The sequence below is a fragment of the Canis aureus genome, chromosome 24 (assembly GCF_053574225.1).
Source record: "Canis aureus isolate CA01 chromosome 24, VMU_Caureus_v.1.0, whole genome shotgun sequence".
NCBI classification, from domain to species: Eukaryota; Metazoa; Chordata; class Mammalia; order Carnivora; family Canidae; genus Canis; species Canis aureus.
In genome coordinates this window covers 26,600,285-26,627,947 of record NC_135634.1, presented here as the reverse complement: position 1 = coordinate 26,627,947, position 27,663 = coordinate 26,600,285, and the positions used below count along the sequence as shown (strand labels likewise).

Here is a 27,663-nt window from a genome sequence, read left to right as displayed (position 1 = left end):
AGGTTGTGAACCAGGATCCTGGAAAGTAAAGGATACTATTTGAAGCATCTCAGAAGAGTTCTCACCATCTTGGAATGTCATTTAGGCTGGTGTGGATAAAGGCCAAATAGTCTGACAAAAATGATCTCAGAAATGGCATGAGGTCTGATTTGTTTCCTAGAAGACGGCCACTTTTGGGATCTATCTCCAGCAAATATAAGCAGGGAATATTAAATGAAGTGTAAGTTTTGCTACCCCAGAACAGTGTACTATGGAGTAGGGGTAGGTAAAGAAATATTGACAAAAAAACCTTGATCAAACACAAAAAAGTTAACTTAGAAAACATAGGAAACATTTGGAAATTTTAATTGTACACAATAATTGCCTGAACTTATAGGTTTTTTATTGTTTTCCAGTGACTAAAATGAACAGTATATATTATAGTTTTTAAGCATATGTTATAATGTTGATACTTTAAAAGTGTGCTATTTCAAGGTACTAGGGCAAGCCATTCATTTATTTTACCCTTTTAACATACTAAGTGCTAACAAAGAAGATTGTAAAAAATAAATAATCTATCTGAAATATCTGCATGTTTATACTCCAGGATTATTATAAACCAAAATTTGAAAATTTTACTAATGTAGAGCATACGTTAGAGAGTCAGATAATACTGGTTTTTCTTCTGTTAATGCATTGGAGTTTTTTACTAACATTTCTTATTAACTGGTTATATTTTAGAGAAATGATTTTGACAAGCATATAAACTTTGACAGTTTAAAATTTCTTTAAAAATTTTTTTTAATATCCTAAGTTGAGTTCTAATAACTCATAGGAATTAGACCATATCTAAGTTTCCCCCTCAGTATTTGGCACCATGTTATTTTGTACTTTGTAAATTCTAAGATATATGTTGCAAAAAAAAGAAAATTCCCCAAACCAAACCAAACAAAAAAACAACACAGAGTACTCACTCAAGTCAAACAATTGGCTGAGCCTTGGCTCTGCCACATAAATACTGTTTAAAAATTTAAAAATTTAATTATTCAAAATTTGAATAATATCTATCTCAAAGGGACTTTGAAAGGTTAAGTTAAATATTATTTTTAAATATCTAGAAGACAGCTTGGTACATAGGCACAAAAAGGCTTTTTTTTTTTTTTTTTTTACTGATTAATTTCAGGAGGGGGACAGAAAGGCAAAGGGAGAGAATCTCAAGCAGACTTCCCACTGAATCCAGAGCCAACCTGGGGCTAGATCCCACAACCTATGAGTTCATGACCTGAGCCAAAAGCAAGAGTTTGACATTTAACCAACTGAGCCACTCAGGTGCTCCTGATCACAAAAAAGTTTTTATTTAATTTCCCTCAAAACTGTTATTGTGTATTAAACAATGCTCCTAAGAAACTCCCTTTTTTGCCTCCATATTCCCATCCACTTTTCACTCACTCATCTCTTTACTTGTATATTCAAAAATGACTACTTGAGCTTTATTTGAAGCTCTAGGCATATAATAACAAATGGTAAATACAAGTGTGAGCCTGTTATTGATCAGATTGTGATTTGAGATGGGGGAAAAAAGACTGTGAAGGAAATAGTTGAGGGCAAGGGCAATAAATGCCAAAAATTTGAGGCAGGAATATGACAATGCAATTGGGGATGCCAAAGAATGCAGTGTTGTTGGAGCAAAATGAGTGGAAGAGTATTTAATAGGACAATAGGGAGCTGAGGCTATGCCCTTTAAGGCTCAGAATCCTTTAGCAAATACCAACTCAGTACATAATGTTGTACTTGTCAGACATCAGTATGAGGTGGGCTCTCACTGGGTATGAGAGGATGGTGAGAAAATTTGTAATGGTCATAGAAGGTACTAGGCACTTTGATAGAGGAACCAAGGAATGAAAGCAAAGTGTATGCATGGGGCAATTGAAGGAATAGTTCATGGGTTGAAAAAGTGGCTTAAATTAAGACATTAAAGAAAAAATGAAAATTATTCAGGCGAATTGGTTGAAAGAAGGGCTGCAGAAAGGGTGATAGTAAAAAGGAATCCCCCTCACAAAATCAAAGAATTAGTGAGTTGAAAAAGGTAGTTTGGCTCAGGTACAGAGGAATTCTTCAGGCATTTTTTGACTCAATGATGTTGTCAACCATGGTTTTGAAAATAAATATAGGGGAAATAGTAAGTAAGTAAATAAATTAATTAATAAATAGGAACCATTTGTTCCCACTGCCTTGTTACAGTATTAAGTTATTTTCTTCCAGAGACTGCCTCATTCCCATACTGCATGCCAAGTTTATTTCATGGTAGTTTGATCAACTTGTTCTCTTGTCATGAATCCTTAGATATGTAACCCACTGACTGCCAAATTTTGACATGGGAAGTTTGTATATAAATTGAAGTTGCAGCATTTTCTTTAAATATAAATTAATTTATGACTTAAAGGCAAGTTTTAATCACTCTTACTATCCATTTGAGAAGTAGTTCTCAAGGACATTAGCAAAAGATGTTCTACTGGTCTATATGTCATGTGGTGGAACATTGTTATGAGGGACTTTTTTCTGCGTACATTTCAAATTCGCATAATGTCAAAACAAATGTTCAGTGTTCATAAGTGAGCACAAAAGCTATATTCCCTCCACATACCAGTTCATGGCACTTGGATTCTCAAACATCTACCAAATAAGACAGATGACATAATATAGAAATGTGAAAAACTTTATTTCTTTTAGGGTGAACATTGACCAGTTGGGAATAGAAGGCAGGAGGATCCAGGCAGATAAATTCTTCTCCTCCCTCTTTCCCCATGTATCCTTGGATAGATTGCATGGAGAAATCATGGACCTAGGAATAGTCTCTTGCCATAGTTTATTCCAGGATGCCCTTTATGACTGAGCTGTTAAACCATCCATGAAGCTCCCTATGTTTCTTTGTGACTCGTCAAACATTAGTCACTATAGTAACTCATCACTTGTATCTTGTAAGGCATCATTTCCTCCCTCACTTTTCTAGTCACTCACTTACTCTCACTCTCTTGAGATTATACATCTCATGAAGAGAATCACCAATTAATAACCTTATAGGAGGCGTTTCTTTATTGGTAAGCCAGTCTATGAAATTTTACACAGGGGATTATTCTAAAAATAATACATTCAGGATTGAATTTTTGAGTCTTACTTTACTCTTGTCTAAAAATAATAGATACCACATTACAAAATATGCAACCTTACTCCTTCACCTGTAGTTAATTTGGATGCAGTATAGATGAAAGGAAGGACATTGGGAGATTAAATAACCCCAGCAGTGAAGCAGTATGAGAGCAATGGAGAAGATGTAAAAGAAAGGAATAGATTCAAAATTTTTGGCATAAGTCATAATGCTTCTATTGCATATTTAGGGAACAATTTTATTTTCCTTGATCTGAACTGTTCCTATGATCTGATTTTAAAATATGCAGACATCAAGTATCCTGAGTAAAAGGGTCTTGATAGGAGATAAGTGGAACTTGGACACATAGAATAGAGGCCATTGGCAGAGACTGAAAGTCTTGAACACTAATTATCTTGAATCCTACCACCAGGTAGGAACAAACTTTTCTTCCTTACTGTAAAAGGAAAGCCTCTCCTTCAGTGAATACCATGTAATGTCCTCATATGAAGTGCCTCACAAAGCAATGCTTTTTCTCCTCAGCACTCACACACATAACAGCTTGATAACAAAATAAAACCTAAGTATAATATGGAAGCCAAGTCCTGATCTGGGAATGATTGCCTATATATAAAAGGAATTATATGGCTAGGTTGATATGTATTGATAAAATTTGGGAACATGTACTTATAAAATTTGGAAACAAAGAATGGTAGTTTTTTTAAAAAAGATTTTATTTATTTTTTCACGAGAGACACAGAAAGAGAGAGGCAGAGACATAGGCAGAGGGAGAAGCAGGCTCCATGCAGGGAGTCTGATGTGGGACTCCATCCTGGGACCCCGGATCACGACCTGAGCTGAAGGCAGACGCTTAACTGCTGAGCCACCCAGGAGTCCCAAGAATGGTAGAGTTTAATGAATTAGGCTAGAGTGGTATAAGGTAAAAAGCTAGATAGAGGAAAATTCACTGACATGAAGGCATGTTCCTTATGAAATTTTTAGGATTCAGTGTTTTGGCAAGCATCCTAAAAACTGATTATAGCTTTCTAGAGTGGTTCCTTGAAGCCTGAACTCAAAGATGGCTTATAGCAATGGAGTAGATGTGCTAGAAATACCTTGCCAAAGTTGTATAGGTTGTTGGAAATATTGGAATGGATCTACTTACTACCTGGCTATTTTTTCTCAAGGGTGGGCTCAGAAGATGCTGCTTATTTTACAGGTAAAAAAAATTCTCTGGTGATCCTGATTCCATTATCTTAAATATAATCAAATTTAGGTTGATTGTAGGGGATTCTTCCATAGAACTGGATGCCTGATATCAATGGGAATGACAGTGATTATATGATCTAAGAATAACATTAGCGATGTTGCAGAATTTTATTATCAGAAACAAGATTCCATTACTTGCAAGAATTTATGGTGTTGGTTGAAAACTCATGGTGTTTTTAAGGGTAAAGCAAGTAAACAATCCACTATGATATTCCTTGTTTTCTAGAGTAAGAGGAAAATCACCATCAGTGAGAAATGGACTGGTATCACCTTTCACTATGGAAAATCATTGTCCTTCATCTAAGTTAACAGATCAAAGTTAATTCACTCATCCAAAATACATTGAAGAAGAAGCCGGGGTCTCTTAAGTAAAGATGCTGAAATGTCATCATATGTATATGCAGTACATATTATTCCAAACTTTTTCAAGGAGCCATCTGGCAATTTAGACAAAGGAAAATGGACTAAAAGAGAGAACTACATAGAAATGATACATTTCATGGGACACAAAATGCCACTACAGTCCTCTGATTGAGAGATTAAGGAGGCCAGATGATGGCTAGTTTTGATTTGAGTTCATTTCATGGGGCACCCAATTTGTCTGCAGAATTGCCCCATGTTTTTTTTCCTCTTATTTCCAAATGGATAATTATGATAAATATTCTTAGCAGTTGGTATAAAATTACCTTGGTTCTCTGACCTGAGTAAGAGTCATTAAAGTAAGAGAATTCAAGTACAAGCACCTGAAACTGTGCTTCCCTTTTCATATAATCAAATGAGTAATAAGGGGTAATATCAAATTCCTGAAAAAATTTCAGTTTCAAGTCTCAAAGACTTGAGAAATGCAGAGATAACAGCATCTGTCACATCTCACTTACTTCACTTCCCTGGCTTCTGCAAAAATATGTGGACCATGATGGCAGATGATGGACTACCATAAAATTAACCACATGGTTCTATCAATCAGTTACTGCACTGGATGTATTATTTTTACTGCAAGAGATCTACACAGCCTCTGGTACTTGACATCCAACATTGATTTGGTGAATACTTACCCCTGGAAATCTCATCAGTGGGGGAGCAAAAGCGCTTCAACTTTCAATAGCAAATAACAGCAATAGATTTTACTTTATGACCTATGTTAACTGCTTTGTTCCACATCGCAATAAAATCTATACAGTTTAAACATCTAAACTTTCTTCACAGTGCTGCACCAGTCCACTAATTGATGGCATTATGCTAATTGGACAAGGTAAAGAAGTATCCTAGATACCCTGCTAAAAAATATGGTTGCCAGAGAATGGTAGATATATCTATCAAAGAATTAAAACTCTGACTCATCAGCATAAATCTTTTTTTTAATTATTTATTTATGATAGTCATACAGAGAGAGAGAGAGACAGAGACAGGCAGAGGGAGAAGCAGGCTCCATGCACCGGGAGCCCGATGTGGGATTCGATCCCGGGTCTCCAGGATTGCGCCCTGGGCCAAAGGCAGGCGCCAAACCGCTGCGCCACCCAGGGATCCCTCATCAGCATAAATCTTAAGAATTCATTAGACTTTGGCAGGACAGTGCATAACTCTTTATATGTTTCCCATTTTCTTACTTCCAAATAAGTCCAGTGCGTACTGTGTGGCTCTGAATTTTTGGTAATAATATACGCTATATTTGAGATTACCACTCCTGTCCATTTTATGCTCAGGACAATGGAATGAAATCAGAAATAAATAGTAAAGACATTTAGGAAATTATAAAATATGTGAAAATTAAACAATGCACAAATAAATACACACTGTTTTAAAAATAATCATAAAGAAAATTTAAAAATGCTCTGAGATGAATAAAGATGAAAATCCAACATGCCAAAATGCATGAGCTTCAGCAAAAGCAGTGCTTGGAGGTATATTTACAGCTATAAGTTTGAATATTAAAAAGGAAGATCTCAAATCAATCATATTCCAATTTTAAAAATGAAAAATATGCTAAACACAAAGAAGGCAGGAAAAGGAGATAATATACATTAGAATGGAGGTACATGGAATAGAAAATGAAAAATAATAGAGGGAATGAATAAACCATGTTGATTCCTTACAAAGATGTTTTTAAAAAGACGAATCTTTAGTTACACTGATTAGACAAAAGGAGACAGGACTTGAGTTACTAAAAGTAGGAATGAAAGGTGGAATATTTCTACCAAACATTCAGAAAGGATTATAGGAGGACATGGAGAACAATTGTATGCTAATGTAATAGGTTACCAAGATAAAATGGACAAATTTTTAGAAAGAACAGATTTCCAAAGCAAACTAAAGAAGAAGTAAAACATATGGATAGTCCAATAACCAGTAAAGCCATTGAATTAGTGATTTTAAAATTCCTACAATAAAAAAAGACAAGATAGTTTCACTCATTAATTTTACCAGATACTTAAAGAATTAATGACAATCTTTAACAAGCTCTTTCAAAAATTAGAGAGGGAGAAAACTTGCCTACTCATTCTATGCAGCCAGTATTATTACCTTGATACCAAAACCAGACAAAGCTATCGTAAGAAAGAAAGGTATAGGCCTGTATACCCTGTAAATATAAATGCAAAAATCTCAACAAAATATCAGGAAACCGAATCTAGCAACACATACAAATATATTTTATATATATATTTCCTAGATACACAAATATATATATATACACAAATATGTATATATATGCTATATATACAGCATGATCAAGTATGATTTAACTGTCAATTCAATTCATTTTTTTTGTTGTTGACTTAGGAATATTTTCATTTCTCTTTACACTTTGAAGAATACTTTTACTGGATATAAGATTCCTTGTTGATAAACTTTTTCTTTCAGAACTTAAGTATATCATCTCACTGCCTGAAATACTTCAACTCTCCAGGGTTTCTGGTGAGAATAGCTCCTAATTTTATTGAAGATTACTTGTACATGCTTGTACCTCTCCTGCTTGTTTGAAGACTTTTTTTTTTCTTTTTTTTTGATTTTCAGTGGTTTGATTACATTGTGTCTATGTATAGATATTTTTGAATGTATCCTATTTGGAGTTTATTGGGCTTCTTAAATGTGCAGATTCATGTTTTTCATCGAATCTGGGAAGTTTCCAGTGATTATTTTTTCAAATATTCTTTTCATCCCTTCTTTTCTTTCTTCTCCTTCTAGCACTCTCATTATGTGCATATTAATAATTTTGATGGTGTCCATGGGTCTTTGAGGATTTGTTGATTTTTAATAATTTTTTTTCTCCCTTAAACTAGATAATTTCAATTGTGGTTATCTCTATTCACTCTTGAATTCTGAAAAATTAGTATTTCTATTCCACTGCTTATCTGAAGCTGTTATCAAAGTGCTTAATTAACATTTTAAATAAAATGGCCAATCTCAGTCTTATTTGTCCTCTCAGCAACATCTGACAAAATTGATCATTGCCTTTTCCTTGAAATCGTTTCTTCCCTTGACCCTGAGGATTTTCCTATTGCATCAACTTCTGTTTTCTAATCATTTTCAGTTCTTTGCTTTTCATTTCTGCCTTAAAGATATTCATAATCATGGCTTCAAACACTACCTATCAGTGACAACTCTGTATCAAATGTGTTTATAATATGTAACCTGATGCTTTAACATCTGCCCTACATGCGTGTGCTAGACACACCCTGTTCTGAGGCACATTGTTTCAGCTTCCTGCATCCCTCATCACCCCCTTCTTTGAGAGGAGTCTGTCTCCCAGGGGTACACTTTCAAATACAAACCAACAAATACCAAGTCTACAGACTTACCTACTTCCTTTTTCAGGCTTTCATATTCTAGGCCACTATATAGTTGCCGTAATAACTCCATTACTAAACATCAGACAACCAGGGACAGCCCTATGTCCCAGAGCCTATTGAAATTATTCAAAGTAGTGAGTATTAATTAGTATTACCCTATCTTACCTATTCCTTCCACAGAAATCACAATAAAGTATTTTGCCCATGGCTCCTTTCTTTCCCTCTGCCTCATGCCTGATCCTAGTGCTTCCCTATGTAGTCCTCACTCCATGACATGATATGTATTCCCTTTCCTTTGAGATATGTATCATAAACTACCTTTATTAATATATCATTAAAGTATTAATGGTAATCACCCTTTAAAAATATTTCTATTTATTTATTCATGAGAGACAGAGAGAGAGACAGAGACATAGGCAGAGGGGGAGAAGTAGGCTCCTCACAGGGAGCCTGATGTGGGACTCGATCCTAGACCTTGGGATCATGCCCTGAGCCATCCCTGGTAATCATCTCCTTATCTTCCATAGCTAATAGTGTTGGCCCTCCCATGCCTAAATAATAATAAAACCTATTGAAACAGACTCCTAAGTTTTTATCAACAATCTGAGACTTTTATCTGAACTTTAGACTCATATATGCTAATTTAATACCTCTAATGTTTAATAATCTTGCCAAACTCCTGTTATTTCACCCAAATTTGTTCCATTTCATTTCTTCTCTAACTCAGTAAGTGGCAAATGCTTCCTTCTGGTTTTATAGACCAAATACCCAGGAGTTGTTTTTGACTCTATTTTATTCTCCACAACCAGTCAATCAGAGCATTTTTTTTTTCCTGATTTCTCCAAAATAAATTCAAGATCCAACCACTTCTACTATCACTTAAACTTTTACCATGCTGATCCAAGCGACTATCATCTCTGGGTACCTTATTAATTGTTCTTTCTGTTTTTTTCCTTTGTAATCTATGGTTCACACTCAAAAGAGAAATACAAGTGATCCTTGAGACCAAAAGAGATAATTGTGTTACAGAGAAATGTGGAAGAAGGCAACTTGTAGGCAAAGAGAATTTAGAGATAGGAGCAATACGGTTGGTAGAAGGTTTTTGATTCTCATTATGATAGAGATGAAAAGTTGAGGTTTTATGGCTAAGTAGTTACATAAGTTAACATGTACTCAAAAATATATATGTACTGCCATTTCAAAGTATTTTTACTTCTTATTTTCTCATGCTAGAGTTCTATTTTTCCAGATAAAATTCCTGTAAATTCTCCTATCTCTTTCAGATTTTGTGCAAAACCACAGTCTTGGTGAGCCTTTCCCTAGCTACTCTAATAAAATTGACACCCCCCCCCCCAGATCCCAATTTGACATTTTGTATATTCTCTCTCTCTCTTTCCCTCTCTCTCTCTCTCTTTCTCTCTCTTTGAGAGACAGAGAAAGAGACTGAGAAGTGAGTGAGCAGGGGCAGGCAGAGGAAGAGTGAGAGAATCTTAAAAGGTTCCATGTCTAGTGTGGAGTCTAACATGGGTCTCAATCTCACAACCCTGAGATCACAACCTGAGCCAAAATCAACAGTGGGAAGCTTAACCAACTAAAGCTTTGCCTTTAAGGCATGGGTTTTTGTCTGTTTATCCATTGTTTTCTCCCAAAACCTTGATTAATGACTAGTACAAGGAAGGTATTAAAAATATGTATATTTGTTAAATGAATAATATTTTTCAGGTCCATAATGAAATAATTAGATGATGGCGATATCTGTGACCTGAAAAATAGTTTCTATGAATTTTATGTTTGGTAACCACAGTCCAAACCTTCATTTTCCAACTGCCAGTAAGTGCTAGCAAACAAATGATTTCACCCTTAAAGGAGGACACATATCTTCAGCAATGTTTAAATTATTAGAAATAACCTACATATATTATGTATCATAGGGCTTGGCGCTACTAAATAGATAGCAATCAGTAATACTTTTACTCTATTTTCCAAAGTCCAATGTTACTTTTCTTCTGTTCTTCACACATCATTTATATGCAATTTATGAAGTTTCTCAATTATTGATGAGTCTGTCATTCCCTGGATTATTATAATTTAACAATTTCAAAACTTGGCAAATGATGAAAGATGTAGTAGTTTCATAATGATTTTGTTTTGAAATGCTTTTTATAACAATTATTTTTATGATGCTTCACTGCTGACAATAGCTTTGTTTCTTCTAGACTGACATGCATCTATCATGAGCATATCAAAATTTAAAACAAACTTTGTGCTTTCCTTGGTTAGAAATAAACATTTTTTAATTTTTTTGAGGATGCATCAGTCAGTATAAACATATCTCATTTATATCATAAATTTATAGTTATTGCAAACATCTAGATTCCTGAAATTAAAGTTATACTTCAGAATCATTCTAATGTAGTCTTCTTTATTTTCACCCCTGAATTTTAAACAATGATATAATTCTTTCTGCAATATTACTAATTTAAAAGAAGATAATTAAATAATTATTCTCCTCTTCCAGGTTCTAAAATAATGACGTCCTAAGGAATGTCATTTAATTTTAACCAACTGACAGGTTTAAAATGTTTCTGAAAACAAGATATGTGAATAGAAACATTTTGAAATGTCATGCTATGCACACTAAGTACTTGACCTTATTTGTATTCATTTTTCATACAGAAAAGCATATCCGGCAATTGATATTTGGCATTAAAAATCTTATATTATCCTTGTCAGAGCCAAGCACATCCATCTACCTCTGATGCTCAAGAATAAAATACCTTAATATTGGGAAAAATTTAAGAACTAAAAATATCTATACTTTGTTGTAAGTACTTTTGACACATAAGCATTAAGTTTTCAAATGCATATCCAAAGGAAAAAAAAACAAATATTATTTTATAGTTATTTACCTGGAGTACAATATCAAATATATTTGTGTCTCCTTTTTCCTAAATTAGGATTATAGCTTGGTGTTTCTATTTGAAGTAAAATGCCTAACACTTAATAGGCTACAGTAATGTTTAATTGAAAAAATTAATCTGACATTTTGAACTGATTACAAAGTAGTCTTCATATGCACAAGTTTTAACATACATGTTTTAAATGAATTTCAAATAGCAAATAATAGTGTTAAGCATAAAAACAAAGATTTTTTTTACCTGCTATATAAAAAAATACTAGAGCTTGGAAAATACTAATACTTTTCCCTCTCTTTGAAATGTATCAGCCTAGAATACTTTACGTGAGGGAACATTAAGAAATGCAGTCTTAAGTAATTAAAGAGACAGACATTTTTATCATAACAGCTAAAAAAATATTTGCTAGAAGCAGGTGATTTTACAGTGTAATTGATTTCATTTTCCTGCAAATGTTCTACATACAAGTTCCTTACCTCTGTGCATCCAGACTGTTAACAGTATGGAAATAAATCATTGAAATATATTTATAGTAGTGTGAGAAGGAAAAAAAAAAGCTGAATTCAGATGTGTTAAGTCTAATAAAGAAAATACCAAAGAATAGATATTTGAATGTACTGATCATCACAGCCAATATAAATCTTCATTGAAAGCCCTGAACTCATTTGGAGACAGAGAGGAGAACACACTGGAAAATAGAAGATGTAACATGAATAGGAGAAGGGAGGCACTCATGTACAATTGATTCCCTTTGGATTTTGTAAGAACTAGAAGATACAATGTTAATCTTAAGAAGAGAACTATTTTGTACACAGTTCTTGACCTAATCTATATTCATGATGGCACAACATTAAACATTTTCATAATAAACTGATCATATTAGAAAGGAAGAAAGATCTCAAATTGCTAATCTAAGCTTCCACCTGAATAAATTTTAAAAAGAACAACAAACTAAGCCCAAAGCAAATAGAAGAAAAAAATGATTAGGAATAGTAGGGAAATCAATAAGATATGAAACAGAAAAAGTTAATAAAACCAAAAGTTGGTTCTTTTAAATTATCAATATAATTCCAAGTTGATAAGAAAATATATGAAAAACTTGATGTCTATAAATAAGAGAAGTTACAGGAAATGAACAAATTGTAGAAGGATACATGTTACTAAAACTGACAGGAAAATATAGGAAATATGAGTAGTCAAAGACAAGAAATTGAATAATTAAAAGCCTTTCACAAAGAGAACCCAGGATCATAATTCTATGAATATTTTTTGAAAAAAAATACTAAACTTTTTCTACACAATACAAAAGCTTTTCTAAAAAAATAGAAAGGGTGAAAACATTGTCTACGATTAAGTGGATTTATCCTTTATATGCCAGGTTGATTCACAAGACGTTGTGGTATTAGCATAAGATAGACTTATAAATCAATAAAATAGAATTGGGAGTAAATAAAAAATGAATCCTCCCATTTGTGGTTATTTGATTTGGAACATGAAGGCAATATACCGGTAAAAAGTCTCTTCAACAAATAGTTGTAAGACAATTGGATATCCATTCGTAAAATGATAAATTTAGACCCAAATCTCACATCATACACCAAAATTGTCTTGAATGGGTCATAGATTTAAATGTTATAGTGAAAAATTTTAAAAGCTTACAAGAAAATGTAGTAAATATTCATAACCTTGGACTAAGCAAGTTTTCTTTTAGCTACAATACCAAAAGCATAAGTGATTAAGAAATTATAATTTGAAAAATTATAATTTGGACTTCAATAAAATTCAAAAACTTTGTGTCAAAAATCATGACCTAGAAAGTGAAAATGTGAGTCCTAGACTCTGAGAAAGAAATCCACCAATCATACATCCTATTTGATAATACACAAAATATTTAAAGAATTCTCACAGCTTAATAATAACTATAGTAGTAATGCAAGTAAAAAAAAAAAGGGAAAATATTTGAATAATCACTCTCCCCCCAAAAATGCAAATGACAAAAAAAAAACTATGAAATTACACTCAACATTATTAGTTGTTAAGGAAATGTGTATTAAACTGCACTGTAATTGGATAAGATCCTTTGTTGAATTTCAATTTCCTTACATTTGCTTAGGCTCCTTTCCTTGTGACCTAATGTGATATATCCTGTAGAATGTTTCCTGTGAGCTTGAATGTGTATTGTGCTATTGTTTGGTGGCATGCTCACTTATTGATGATGGCAATAAAAAGTGGTAGAGACTTAGAAAACAGTTTGTAGTTTCTTACAAAGCTAAACTAACTCACTATAAGATCCAGTCTCAGTTTGGAAGGTGGAAATAATTTTTCAGTGAATATTTGCACACAAGACTTTGTATTGATATATTTTCCTTTCTTTTCTTTTTGTATCCACACCTACATAAAAAGTTCCTAGGTCATAATGGAAATTTTATGCTTAATTTTTAAAAATAATTTTAATCCATTTTCCACAGTGTACTAATCATTTTACATCTTCAAAAATAAGGTATGAGGTTCCAGGCCTTCCATACCTTCCATGTCTGTAGCTTTGTAAATCTATCTTCTTTAGTGTGAAGTAGTTTAATATGAAAAGAAGAAAATTTGGACAGATTGATTACAAGTAAAGAGATTGAATCTGTAATCAAAAAACTCCCAATAAATTAAAACCGAAGACCACATGGTTTTCTTGGTGAATTCTATCAAACATTTAAAGAATTAAGGCCAATCTTTTTAAAACTCTTCCAAAAAAACTGTAGAGATGGGAATACTTCTAAATTCATTTTACAGCATCAGAACTACCATGATACCAAAGCCAATAAAATAAGGATACTGAAAAATATAGAGCAATATTCCTGATGAATATAGATACAAAAATTTTCAACAAAGTGCTGGCAAACCAAATTCAACGGCACATTAAAAGAATCAAATACCATGATCCCGTGAGATTTATATAAGCCAATGCCAAAAAAGCATTTGACAAAAATGAACATCTTTCATATAAAAAGTCATAACAATTTGGGAATAGAAGAACTAAATTCAACATAATGAAATCTATATATGATAAGCCCACAGCTAATATCATATTTAGCAGTCAGAGATGGAAAGCTTTCTACTAAGATTAGGAACAAAGCAAAAGTATTCACTTTTATTACTCCTATCCAACATAGTACTAGCCAGAGCAATCAGTTGTAAAAAAAATAAGAGCAGTCACGATCAGAATGGAAGAAGTAAAATTGTCTCTGCTATGATGTACTCTCTTATATAGAAAAATCCTAAAGACTCCACCAAAAAACTCAGAACTAGTAAACATATTTAATGGAGTTATAAAATCAAAATCAGCATGCAAAAATCAGTTGAATTTCTATATATTAACAATGAGCTATCTGAAAGATAAAGAAAACAATGTCACTTATGTCATTTTAAAAATAATAAAATACTTTGGAATAAATTTAACAAGAAAATGGAATACTCACACACTGAAAACTATTAGACTTTGGTAAAAGAAATTGAAGAAGACACAAATAAATGGAAAGATATTTCATGATCTTGGACCCAAAGAATTAATATTGTTAAAATGTCCATACTTCTTCAAAGCCATCCATAGATTCAATGCAGTCCCTATCAAAGCTTAATGACATTTTTCATAAGAACAGAAAATTTTTAAAAAAATGTATGGAAACAGAAAAGATCCCAGATAGCCAAAGCAGTGCTGAGAAGGATTAACAAAATCGGAGGCAATACAATTCCTAATTTCAAATCTAATTACATGGAATGAATTTTGAGGGTGTTATCCTAGGTGAAATAACTCACACGGAAAAAGACAAATACTGTAAAATGTCACTTATATGTCAAATCTAAAAAAGCCAGCCTCATAGAAAGAATAGAATGGTGGTTGCCAAAGTATGGAGAATAATCTACCACCATGAACGTGCCAGATGTCATCTGATCTTGGAAGCTAAGCAGGGTCGAGCCTGGTTAGTACCTGGTTGGGAGACCGCTTGTGTTATATTACCACACACACGCACAGTTAGTTATATCAGGGGATGAAGGTATATACTAACCTTATTGTGGTAATCATTTTGGCATATATACGTGTATCAAATAATCACACTGTGCACTTTAAATTTACATATGTCATACTTTAATATTTCAACAGATTGGAAGACAATTTTAAAAGTAATTTTGAACTTCAAAGAAATATTTTAAAATTATCTATCTTTGTTATCTTATTTTCTGTCTTAAATCTTTTTTTTAAGATTTATTTATTTATTCATGGGAGACGCAGAGAGAAAGAGAGAGAGAGAGAGGCAGAGACACAGGCAGAGGGAGAAGCAGGCTCCATGCAGGGAGCCCCATGCGGGACTCAGTCCAGGATCACGTCCTGAGCCAAAGGCAGGTGCTAAACCGCTGAGGCACCCAGGGATCCCCAAATCTTTTTTTCTTTTTTCTTTTTTTTTTAATATTTCATTTACTTATTCATGAGAGAGAGGTAGAGACATTGGCAGAGGGAGAAGCAGGGTCCATGCAGGGAGCCCCATGAGGGACTCCATCCCGGGACTCCAGGATTAAGACCTGAGCCCAAGGCAGACACACTCAACAATTGAACAATGCTTGAGTCCATTTCTGAATAGAATTTGTTTTATGCTAAGCACTATTGTATCTTGTTTTACTTATTGTAGATAATTTGTTTACTGTATCATGATACAAAATCTCTAGTCACATCATATGCTGCACGTGAATTCTCTGACACCGTAAGACTGCACTGGGTGGCTTTTGCAGAGAACTTTCTCCTATTAACCATTGTAAAATTAGCCAGTTAAGATTTATATTGTATTTAATATTGCTTCCTCTCTACAAGTTAATGATTGTATTTTATGTGTTATCATTATCTTTCAGAGGAGCACTCATAGTTATTATGTGTGTGTGTGTGACTGGGAAAGCAGTGGGCAGATTAGCTTTAAAATAACATAATTAATAATTAAGGTCAATGTATAAAAATTTTTCAGTAAATAATTAGTTTCAGTGTAAATTTTCATTTGAAATGATCAACTCTTGTCTCAAAATATGATGTTCAGAAATTAAAAAACTGAATTCTTATTTTCAATATTAGTTTGTGTTAATCATGTTTGTTTAACAAAGTGCAGAAAAATGTCATTTTATTTATTTATTTTAAAGATTTTATTTATTTATTCATGAGAGACACAGAGAGAGAGAGGCAGAGACATAGGCAGAGGGAGAAGCAGGCTCCATGCAAGGAGCCCAACGTGGGACTCAATCCTAGGACTCCAGGACCACGCCCTGAGCTGAAGGCAGGCGCTAAACTGCTGAGCCACCCAGGGATCCCCCAAAATTTCATTGTACTAATGGATTCATGGTATCAATGGAAAACACATGGCATGAAAAGTTAACTGGAACACTGTACAAATACAAAAGGGAAGCTGTCACCATCTAAATCTATTCTTCAACTTTAGCATCCCCAAAAAGATGAGACAACAAGTTTCAGTGTGCTTTTCAAGCAATGAGACCAATCTACTATGTCTCCTTGCTGAAAGACTTGGTATACATATCATCAAAATTTGAAGGTCTAATCACATTTACATGGAAAAACAAGTGACAATGTATGCACATCTCAAAAACCAGACATATCCAAGGAATAATGCTTTCTTCAAGACCATTAATATGGGTTCCACAATAAATTAAAGGTATCAAGGTACAAATATAGGTAGGTAGAGAGGAATTTATCTAGAATATGAGAAACTTAAGAAACACAATTGAGTGCAATGTAGAGTGAACCTGGTATGAATTCTCATTTACATAAATATGGAGAAATTGTTTTATGACAGAAAAGTTGATTATTGATCATTAACTGATATCAAAAAATACTTAAGTTTGGTATTAATGGTTTCTTTCTTTTTTCTTTCTTTTTTTTTTTTTTTTAGTTTCAGGGGTGAAATGGCATGTGTGGTTTGAGTTAATCTTTAGCAAAAAAGACTAAGGAAAAAGAACATATTAACCACATGTGGCAAAATCTTGATAATTTGGGGATTAAAGATTTCATTAAAGTTCTTTTATACCTTTAATATGTTTAAAGTATTTTATAAGTATGTAGGATCCACTGAAAGAAATCACCAGGAGGGACAGACAACACATTTAAATTTAGAAAAGATCTGGCCTTGGGGAGCCTGGGTGGTTCAGCTGAGTGTCTTGACTTCAGCTCAGGTTATGATCTCAGAATCCTGGGATACAGCCCCTCTCCCCATCTGTGCTCAGTGAGGAGTCTGCTTCTCCCTTTCCCTTTGCCACTCCACCAGCTCATGCTCGTTTGCTCTCTCTCATAAATAAATAAATAAATAAATAAATAAATAAATAAATAAAATCTTTTTAATATTTTTATTTTACTATATAATGGTTGTATTTGTTAGAATAGACCTTTATTTTTCATGGGCAAATTTTGTGGCACGTTGGTACAGTATTGAACTTTTTTACAACTGAGTATACAGAAATGCAAAGGTCATATGTCATTAGGGTGATGTAATATCATGCATTCTGTTATCTTATTAACTTCCAGAGCAATTGCACATATTGCATTATTATGTAATTTATTTTCTAAAGCAACACTACTCTCATATCAATTCAATCAACTGTTTACAACCTAACAGTGTTCCCGTCTAAAAACTGAGACTCCAACTTTTCCACCTTTTACTGTTTCTGCTGTATTTTCATCTCTCACAAATCAAATCATTGAGTAAATTGTTTTGTTTTGTTTTGTTTTAATATAGACTTTATGGCTAAGGCAAGGGTAGAGAAGAAAGAATTGCTGGAATTATGTTATTGAATAAACTAGAGGGAATGAAATCTACTGCAAGGTTGAAATATTTGGCTTTATATATGATTATAAAAATCTCTATAATTACAAGAGGGAGGGTAGAATTATTTGGTACAGACATCAATAGATAGTGTTGAGAGTCCTTTTGGTTATTTCAATTTTTCTCAGTGAAATTTGGTTATGGCAATAGATGAATAACTATATATGTAGTTATATATCATTTATATAAAGTGTATATGTGTATAAATATATAATTTATATGTTATAATACATCCATGTATAAATATGCAAATTTATCTTTTTTTAGATAGATACATCTTTCCAATATCCAGATCAAAATAGTTTGTTTTCAGCATCTCAGTAGGATTCCTCCTTCCTCCTACCATTACCTTTGAGGTAATCACAATTTAAATATCTCTAACAATGGGGCACCTGGATGACCCAGTCTGGTTCAGTCTGAGCTTCAGGATCTTGGTTTCAGTTCATGTCATGATCTCAGAGTTGTGAGATAGAGTACTGCACCGTGCTCCATGCTTAGCGCAGAGTTGCTTGAGATTCTCCCTCTCTCTCCCTCTGCCCCTTCTCCTGCTCTGTCTCTCAAATAAATAAATAAATTAATTAATTAAAAAATATCTCTAACAATAGATGGATTCTATCTAACTGCACTCAACATGAATGGACTCAAACAGTATATAGTCTTTTTTTCTGACTTCTTTTACTCTTCATGCATCAGTGAGATTTATGTTATTGTCTGTGGTTAATTCTTTCTGTTATTAGTGTTTTACTTTATTGTTGCACAGAATTCCATTATGCAAATGTTTTATTTTAGAATATATAATTCTAATACTGAAGGAAATTTGGGTTATTTCTAGTTTCAAACAATTTTAAGTAAAGCTTCTATGAGCAATCTTGTACTTGCTTTTGGTCCACACAAGCACTCTCTGATGTTTAAAAATGTAGTAAATCTCAAAATAGATTCATTGGAATTTTTAAGCATTGTGTGAATATATTAATTCTCTCTGGCATTGTTAATTACATCTGACATGGTTGATGAATACTTTCTTCATTTGACTTATAAGGCACCATATTATTCTGTCTTGTTTCAGATCTTTCAGTCTTTTTGTTCTCAAATTACTTTCTTTTCTTGTCCATAAGTTTTGAAGAGCTCTTGTCTCTGTCTTTGAAATTTTTCATTTTTCTTGCTTCTCTCACTCTCTTGATGATATCACTCAGTTTCATAGCTTTAAATATGATTGTGTTGATGACTACCAAATTTATATTCCTGGCTTTGCCTCATATTCTGAACTGTAGCTTTCTTATATATGAACTATCTACTGAATGCCTCCATTTAGAATTCTATCAGTCATCATAAATTTAACATACTATGAACTAGACTTCTATTCTTCTCTTCCCTTAATCTCCTTGTTCTACAGGCTATCCTTTTTCAGTTAAGGGCAAACCCATCTTGTATTACTCAGACCAATCATCTGTGGTCTCATCTGTGACTGCTGCTATTTCCACAACTCTTTTTGATGAGATGAGAATCTTGTTCTTTGATGTAAAAATATGTCTAGAATCTAACTACACTTTTATCACCCCCTCTTCTGTCACTTTAGCCCAAAGTAACATGTCTCTGTCCTTCATTTTTTTCTTCAATAGTCTCCTAGCAATTTTCTAGATTCTGTTCTTAGTTTAATATAATTCTTCACAACCAAACATCCTAAGACATTTAAAAGTGTAATCTCTCATTCTTTTTTCAAAACTTTTTTTTTTAAGACTTTATTTATCTAGTCATGAGAGACACAGAGAGAGGCAGACACACAGGCAGAGGGAGAAGCAGGCTCCATGCAGGGTGCCCTACATGGGACTCGATCCCAGGTCTCCAGGACCACATGCTAGGCTGAAGGCAGCACCAAACCGCTGAGCCACTAGGGCTGCCCTTTTTCCAAAACTTTCTAATGGCTTCCCATATCACTCATAATTACAAACGATGTTGTAAAACCCCAATATTTTTACAATTACCTGATTACCATCCCAACTGTATCTAACTTTATTGTTCTATTGTTTTCATTAACTTCCATCCATACTGGATTATTTGCAACTCATTGCATACACCAATGTCTATGTGTTTAAAATGGAATAACTCACTCTTTATGTCCTCTCGTTAGAAAGTAAGCACCAGGGGCAGCCCAGGTGGCTCAGTGGTTTAGTGCTCCCTTCAGCCCAGAGCATGATCCTGTAGACCGGGGATCGAGTCCCACATTGGGCTCCCTGCACAGAGCCTGCTTCTCCCTCTGCCTGTGTCTTTGTGTCTCTCACGAGTAAATAAATAAAATCTTAAAAAAAAAAAAAAAGTAAGCACCATAAATCAGAAATTTTGCCTGTTTTCTTCATTGCTATATGTGCACTACTATGAATAGTATTGCTGTCATATTTATACTATCAAAACTAAATGATAATTGTGAAATAAATGTCTTTAATTTTTGAATGAATTCCTAAAATATGTATGGATATTGATTAGAAACTTTCTTTTTTTTTTTTTTTTTTGTAGTTCAAAGGTATTTCAGGAGCACTTGAGTGGCTCAGTTAAACATCTGACTCTTGATTGTGGCTCAGGTCATGATCTCAGGGTTGTGAGATACAGCCCTGCATTGGACTCTGCACTGAGTGTGGAGCCTGCGTAAAATTCTCTCTCCCTCTGCCCTTCCCCACACCCTGCTTGTGTTCCTTGTCTTTTTCTAAAAAGTTTTTATAGTTCTTTGTCTATTCCCCTTTACTAATATGATTATTATACTTATTTTGGATACTGTTTTCTAAAATGAATACATTTTATTGTGTCTCAAAATTCATACTTTCTAAACAATTTAGAACCAATATAAAATCTGAGAGATCACATAATTATCTTTCATTATATTTAGGAGAGTAAGAAGTCTCTACTTCATGAGGACAAAGCTTGTTTTAAACATATGTGCTTAAATAAGTTATCTGTTCTTAAAGATCAGGACAGAATCACAGTATCCCTACATGGTAGAAGACAAGCAACAATTTGGTGCAGTATAAAAATCACAATTTTGGGGATTATTCTATCAAAATAACACAAATATTGACTTCTTGGAAACTACTTCTGACTTCACATTTCCCACTATCATTATTGTCATTAGCCAAATAAAGAGCTATTTGTATATTTCCATACTCAATACATAATTTTTTAGATAAAATGCCCCAGAGTTGGTAGATAAGTTTACCCTTTTGCAACTAAACTAAAAAAGATGAACATGTGATTGATAAAAATGTTACTGAGATTTGTGAAACAAAGTACCATAGCCTGATTTATAATGGTAATAGTGTTAAGTGTTCAAATATCTGTCAAAAGATTTGTTATAATCTCCATGTACATACATTTTTTAAAAAGGCCGGGGCTGGGGGAAAGGCCAGAGAAATAGGAAGATTCTGAAGTGTTCGCCCACCTGTCGCTAGAATAGGGGTACTCAGTTACCTAAGTAAGTAATTCTTATACTGGAGATGTAAGATCTATTTTTGTACTAGGCATCTTGTTGCAAGAAGATGTACATAGATGGCAAATGGGAGTAGTCAGTTGTAAATTAATCAGTATTCTGGTCAGTCTTTTATTGTCCCATACTGAATTATCCTCTAGCATCTTGACACGTGTACAGGCACACCTGGGAGATATTGCAGGTTCAGTTCCAGACTACCACAACAAAATAAATATTGCAATAAAGTCAGTCAAATCAATTATTTTGGTTTCCCAATGCATAAAAGCTATGTTTACATTACAATATAGTCTATTAAGTATGAAATAACATTTAAAATGTACATTTCTTAATGAGAAATATTTTATTGCTAAAAAATGCTAACCATCATCTGAATTTTCAGTAACTCATATATTCCATAAATAAATAAACATAATTAATTAATTAATATATAATTAATTAATTTCTCTGGTGGGGGGGTCTTCAGTGTGAATGGCTGGTGACTGATCAGAGTGGTGATTGATGAAGTTGGGGGTAGTTGTGGCAATTTCTTAAAATAAGACAATGATGAAGATTACTGCATCAATTGACTATTCCTTTCCTGAACAATTTCAATGTAGCACACATTACTGTTTGATGGCATTGTACCCACAGCAGAATTTCTTTCAAAATTGGAGTCATTTCTCTTGAGCTTTGCTCCTATCTTTTCACTATGTTTATGTAATATTCTAAATCTTTTGTTGTCATTTCAACAATCTTCATAGCACTCCACCAGAAGTAGATTCCATTTCAAGAAGCCACATTCTTTGGTCACCCATAAAAAGTAATTCTTCATCTGTTAAAGTTTAGATTGTGGCAGCTCTGTCCCACCTTCAGGCTCCACTTCTAATTCTAGTTCTCTTGCTTTTTCCACCACATCTGCAGTTACTTCCTCCACTGAAGTTTGAACCCCTCAAAGTCATCTATGAGGACTGGAATCAACTTCTTCCAAACTCCTCTTCGTGTTGATATTTTCATCTCTCCCCATGTTCTTAAATGACATCTAAAATGCTGAATCCTTTCCAGAAAGTTTTCTGTTTACTTGCCCAGATCCATCAGAGGAATCACTATGGCAACTCTAGCCTTAAGAAATGTATTTCTTAAATATTAAGACTTAAAGTCAAAATTACTTATTGATTCATAGATTGCAGAATAGATGTGTTAGCAGTCATGAAAACAACATGAGTCTACTACATCTCCATCAGAGTACTTGGGTGACCAAGAACATTGACAATGAGTAGTCATATTTTGAAAGGAATAATTTTTTTATGAGCAGCTTGTCTCAACAGTGTACTTAAGATATTCAGAAAATCATGCTGTAAACAGGTTTGTGGTCATCAGGCTTTGGTGTTTCATTTATAGAACACAAGGAAAGTAGACCACCAAATACACCTCTTTCATAAGTGAATTACTGGTGTTTCTATACCTGGAATATTATGTTGTTTTACTTACTGGATGTTTACATTTTGGGAAGGCAAACATTTTTGTTTGTTAAAAAATTGAGTATTTGTAATTTGTTGTTCCTAAGATTTTTATACCATAACAAAACTTGTTCTTTTCTCATGAATTTACAGTTTCTAAATAAGCAAGTATAAAACTGGGGGAGAACAGACTTTATTAATTAAATTATGTCTTGATTTTTCTAAACGAGAAGACTATTTGTAACACTAAATATGGGAGCTGTTTCTTAACAAATTTGTTTGGAAAGATTCATGTTATGTTGTGTATTAGATTGCTCCATCTTGTGTATGAAGCAGATTTGGTCTTTGTCTTAATTCCTCTACTTTATAGTTGTGGATGTACTTTTTAAAAAAAAAAAACAAAAAAACAAAAAACAACAACACACACACAGAAACCTACATTTCATGTCTTTAAAAAAAATGTTTAAATGTTATCTTCGGAACATTGCAAATGATTAAAAACAAAATAATGTGAAAATACTACGGCCTAACTGAATTCTTAATGTCACAAGTGTTTTACTTTGGTAATGTGCCTTTGATTTAATTTGGGACACTTTTAAAAGGATACTTTATTTGTGTTTGTAATAATCATGGATGAGCTTGGAAATAAAATTTCTGCTTAATTCAAAAAAAAAAAAAAAAAAAAGTAGTAAGGGCCCTAGGATTTTCAGGATGATAATGAGCATTGGCTTCAACTTAATTCACCAGCTCCATTAGCCCCTGACAAGAGACTCAGCCTATCCTTCAAAGCTTTGAAGCTAGGCAATGACTTCTTCTATCTAGCTATGAAGTTCTAGTGGCATCTTCTTCCAACAGAAGGCTGTTTTGTCTGTATTGGAAATCTATTGTTTAGTGCAAGCACTTTGATTAATTATCTTAGCTAGATCTTCTATGTAACTTGCTGTGGTTCCCACAACAGCACTTGCTGCTTCACCTTGCTCACTTCTGTTATGGTGATTGCTTCTTTCCTTAAACCTCATGACAAATTCTCCTAGCTTGCAACTTTTCTTCTGCAGCTTCCTCACCTCTCTCAACTTTAGCAGAAGTGAAGAGAGTTGGGCCTTGCTCTGGTTGAGGCTTTAGCTTATATGAATGTAGTGGCTTGGCTGGTTTGATCTTTTATCCAGACAACTCAAACTTTCTCCATAACAGCAATAAGGCTGCTTTGCTCTCTTACCATTTGTGTATTCAATGGAGTAGTACTTTAATTTCCTTCAGGAGCTTTTCCTTTGCATTCACAACTTGGTTAGCTGTTTGGCACATGAAACCCAGCTTTTGGGCTATCTCAACTTTCAACATTCCTTTCTTACTAAACCTAATTATTTCTAGCTTTTGATTTTAAGTGAGAGATGTGTGACTCTTTCACTTGCACACTTATCGGCCTTTTAGGGTGAAGAATTGTACTACTTTTAATTTTTTTTTGTCTTGGTAAATAGGGAAGCCCAAGGAGAGGGAGATAGATGGAGGAGGGCTCCATCACTGTGTAGCAGTCAGAACACACACTTTTGTTGATTTAAGTTTGCCATCTTATATGGATGTGGTTCATGGTGCCTCAAAACTATTATAAAAATAATATCAGGGATGCCTGGGTGGTTCAGTGGTTGAGTGCCTGCCTTCGGCTCAGGGCGTGATCCTAGAGTCCCGGGACCGAGTCCCACGTCAGGCTCGCATGGAGCCTGCTTCTCCCTCTGCCTATGTCTCTGCCTCTCTCTGTGTGTCTCTCATGAACAAATAAATAAAATCTTTAAAAATATATAAAAAAGTAAAACTAACATAAAAAATTGCTGATCACAGATCATCATGACAAATGTAATAATGACAAAAATATGACGTGCCTGGGTGGTGCAGTTGGTTAAGCATCTGATTCTACTTAAGCATCTCCAGCTAAGGTAGTGATCTCAAGGTTATAAGATCAAGCCTGTGTTGAGCTCTGCACTCAACATGGAGTCTATTTGTTTTTTTATTCTCTCTCTCTCTCTCTCTGCCCCTCTCCCTCATAAATAAATAAATAAATAATAAATAAATAAATAAATCTTTAGAAAACTTAAAAATGTGAAATATTGTGAGAATTGCCAAAATGTGACACAGAGACACTAAGTGAACAAAACCTGGAAAAATAGTGCCAATACACTTGCTTGGTTCAGGGTAACCACAATGCTTCAATTTGCAAAAAAAACCCAAGCATCTGCAAAGCACAGTAGGATGAAGTATAATAAATAAGGTAGGCCAATATTCTTTTCCTTGAAAACCTAAGGTCCACATGCTGGACTGTGGTCAATTAATTAATGTACAGCTATTCTGTTAAATATTTTGACAGTGGACAGACTTCAGTGCAAGACTATTTTCATTTCATTTTATGTATCAGTTGCCCAGATAATCTGTGATATGTGTATAAATTTAAATCTCTCTGATCCTTTCTGCCTAATTCTGCTGGCTCATTTTGATATTTTTTTTCCTGATTCTACACCAGTGTATTTCTAATTCAAGGAAAATGTTGCTAACTAATCCCCTTTTTTTCAAGACTAAGGGAGAGAAAAAAAAAATGTCTGTGGTAATTTCACAGAACAAACAGTGTATAGACTCCAGTAGGCAATGCATTTGCAGGATGGCACTGATGGCCATCCTCATTTTAGTGATGCATCTGATGAGACTCAACTCAAAATGATTGTACCTTTTTCTAGTCACAGATTTGAGTATGATGATTCTGGGAGCTGTATTTATCTAGACTTGGTCATACACAAAAATGCAATCTTTATTCTGACTCCAACAGGTGTCTCTCTGCCTCTAACCTCTCTATGTATTGGCTCTTTCAATTTTATATGGATTGGTTTTCTCAAATATATCTTTCATATAGCCGTTTTAACATCTTGTGCTTTTTTCTTGTGCCCTTTTTATAGCTTCCTATCCACAATGTTTTTTTTTTCTTTTCAGTGCTATATTAGCTAGCTTTTCTTTTTTCTTATTTATTTGTACATCTTTTATCAATTCATTAAGAAAAACTATGTTTTCTTAGATTTGCTTCATATTCCAAAGAAGTATCTTTTCAAATTTTCTCTTTTTCTCAAAGGCACAATTCCTTCTCATTCCATATGTGAGTAGGATCTATAATTTCTGGTTATCATAAATTCTTAAGCTTTTGCCTAAGCATTATGTAAGGAAGGGGGCAGGGATGTGAGCCAGGACATCAGACAATTGTGATTTTATCACTATTTGTTGTTACCTTCTTATCAATACTCCTGAGTCTTTTTTTTATTACATTTTTATGTATTTATTCATGATAGGCACACACACACACACACACACACACACACAGAGGCAGAGACACAGGCAGAAGGAGAAGCAGGCTCCATGCAAGGAGACTGATGTGGGCCTCGATCCATGATCACACCTGGGCCAAAGGCAGACGCTAAACTGCTGAGCCAGCCAGGGATCCCCCTACTCCTGAGTCTATAACCTTACTCCTGCTCAAGAGGACATCAGTCTATTAGCAACAAAACAACATAAAGTTTCCTCATCTGGTGACTTATTTTTGACCATTGCAAATAGAGGCTGAAGACTTGAACCTGCCTGCATCTGTTCTATTTTTCTACACTAAACCAATGTTTTATATATTATATACAACATATATTTAATGGTGTATATAAATCTGTTGGCTAATATGATACACATATGCATTTTTTTCTTTAACTCTGATGCTTACAATAACTTTGAGTAGTGCCTTCACTACTCTGTTCTCCACATATGCCCTATGCCCTATTTCAAATAATAGGATATTGGTTTGGTTCCTTAGAGTAGATCTACCTTTCTGACATCACTTTATGTCTTAAAAATGTTCACTCATAGCATTCTCCCTTAATTAGGACAACATTTTACAGTGTTTGGTGACTATTGCCCTAGATTGTTTCTTGTTTCTATATTTTTTTCCACTTTTTAAGTTATTTTTTACTACATTAAAAAAGAAAAAAACTCTTGGGGCTGAGTGACTTAAAATATCAATATTTATTTTGCGTATGAATCTGTGTCTCAGTATCACTTGGTGAAGATAGTTTTTCTACCTTTTACCAGGTGACCAGCTTCCAGAGTAAGAAGTGAATAATCTGAAGATGCTATATTTTATTTCTGGCCTTTGAACTGAGAGACTCAAAAAGCTGATGGCTAGATCAGTCTGACTCTTTAAGTTTCATCATATCTACATGGCCTTACATGTGATTTTTTTTAACAAAACAATGTCAGGGATGTCAGCACTGGGCTCTCATGGTCCGTATGCTCAGGGATATAAACCAGGAAGAAACTGTATCACCTTGTATTATTTAGACTAGGAAGTTAGTTCAGATTGCTCATAGAAGCCAATTACTAATGCCAGCTAATATTCAAGGCCATGTGTCTTCATGGAGGAGCGTTGATATACTATTGATTGAAGACTTGGGAAGTATATTGCTGTAGCCATCTTTGTGGAGTACAACAATGACAGTTTTGACTTTCATTGCAGATCCATTTATTTCATTCTCTGCCTCAAGTGGGTCCCTTACATTTCCTAATCATAAGAAGACCCTTTTGTTATACAGAGATTCTCTAATTTTGCTAATAATAATAATAAAATGAAAGAATCCTAGCACTGTGGACACAAAAGGGAAATGGGCCAGATCTTGGAAGGAAGAGGATAAAACCCAAACAACTGATATTAAAGACTCATGATCATAATTCCAGGGTGACTCTGTAAGCCACTGGACAAACTGAAGAATAAATTTTATAATTTA

The 27,663-nt window shown here is 33.9% G+C and overlaps 1 protein-coding gene and 2 long non-coding RNA genes across 6 annotated transcripts in view; 2 read left to right on the top strand and 1 right to left on the bottom strand.

Annotated features, from left to right (window-relative positions):
• Positions 1 to 27,663, bottom strand: part of LOC144295930 (disintegrin and metalloproteinase domain-containing protein 20-like) — a 159,723-nt gene that overhangs the window by 111,301 nt on the left and 20,759 nt on the right. The window lies entirely within an intron of this gene.
• LOC144295932 (uncharacterized) lies at positions 9 to 27,663 on the top strand. The gene is made up of 3 exons (XR_013363078.1): positions 9 to 220; positions 18,224 to 18,312; positions 26,972 to 27,663. It is a non-coding gene; the product is annotated as an uncharacterized LOC144295932 (long non-coding RNA).
• LOC144295931 (uncharacterized) lies at positions 2,974 to 5,587 on the top strand. The gene is made up of 2 exons (XR_013363077.1): positions 2,974 to 3,077; positions 4,620 to 5,587. It is a non-coding gene; the product is annotated as an uncharacterized LOC144295931 (long non-coding RNA).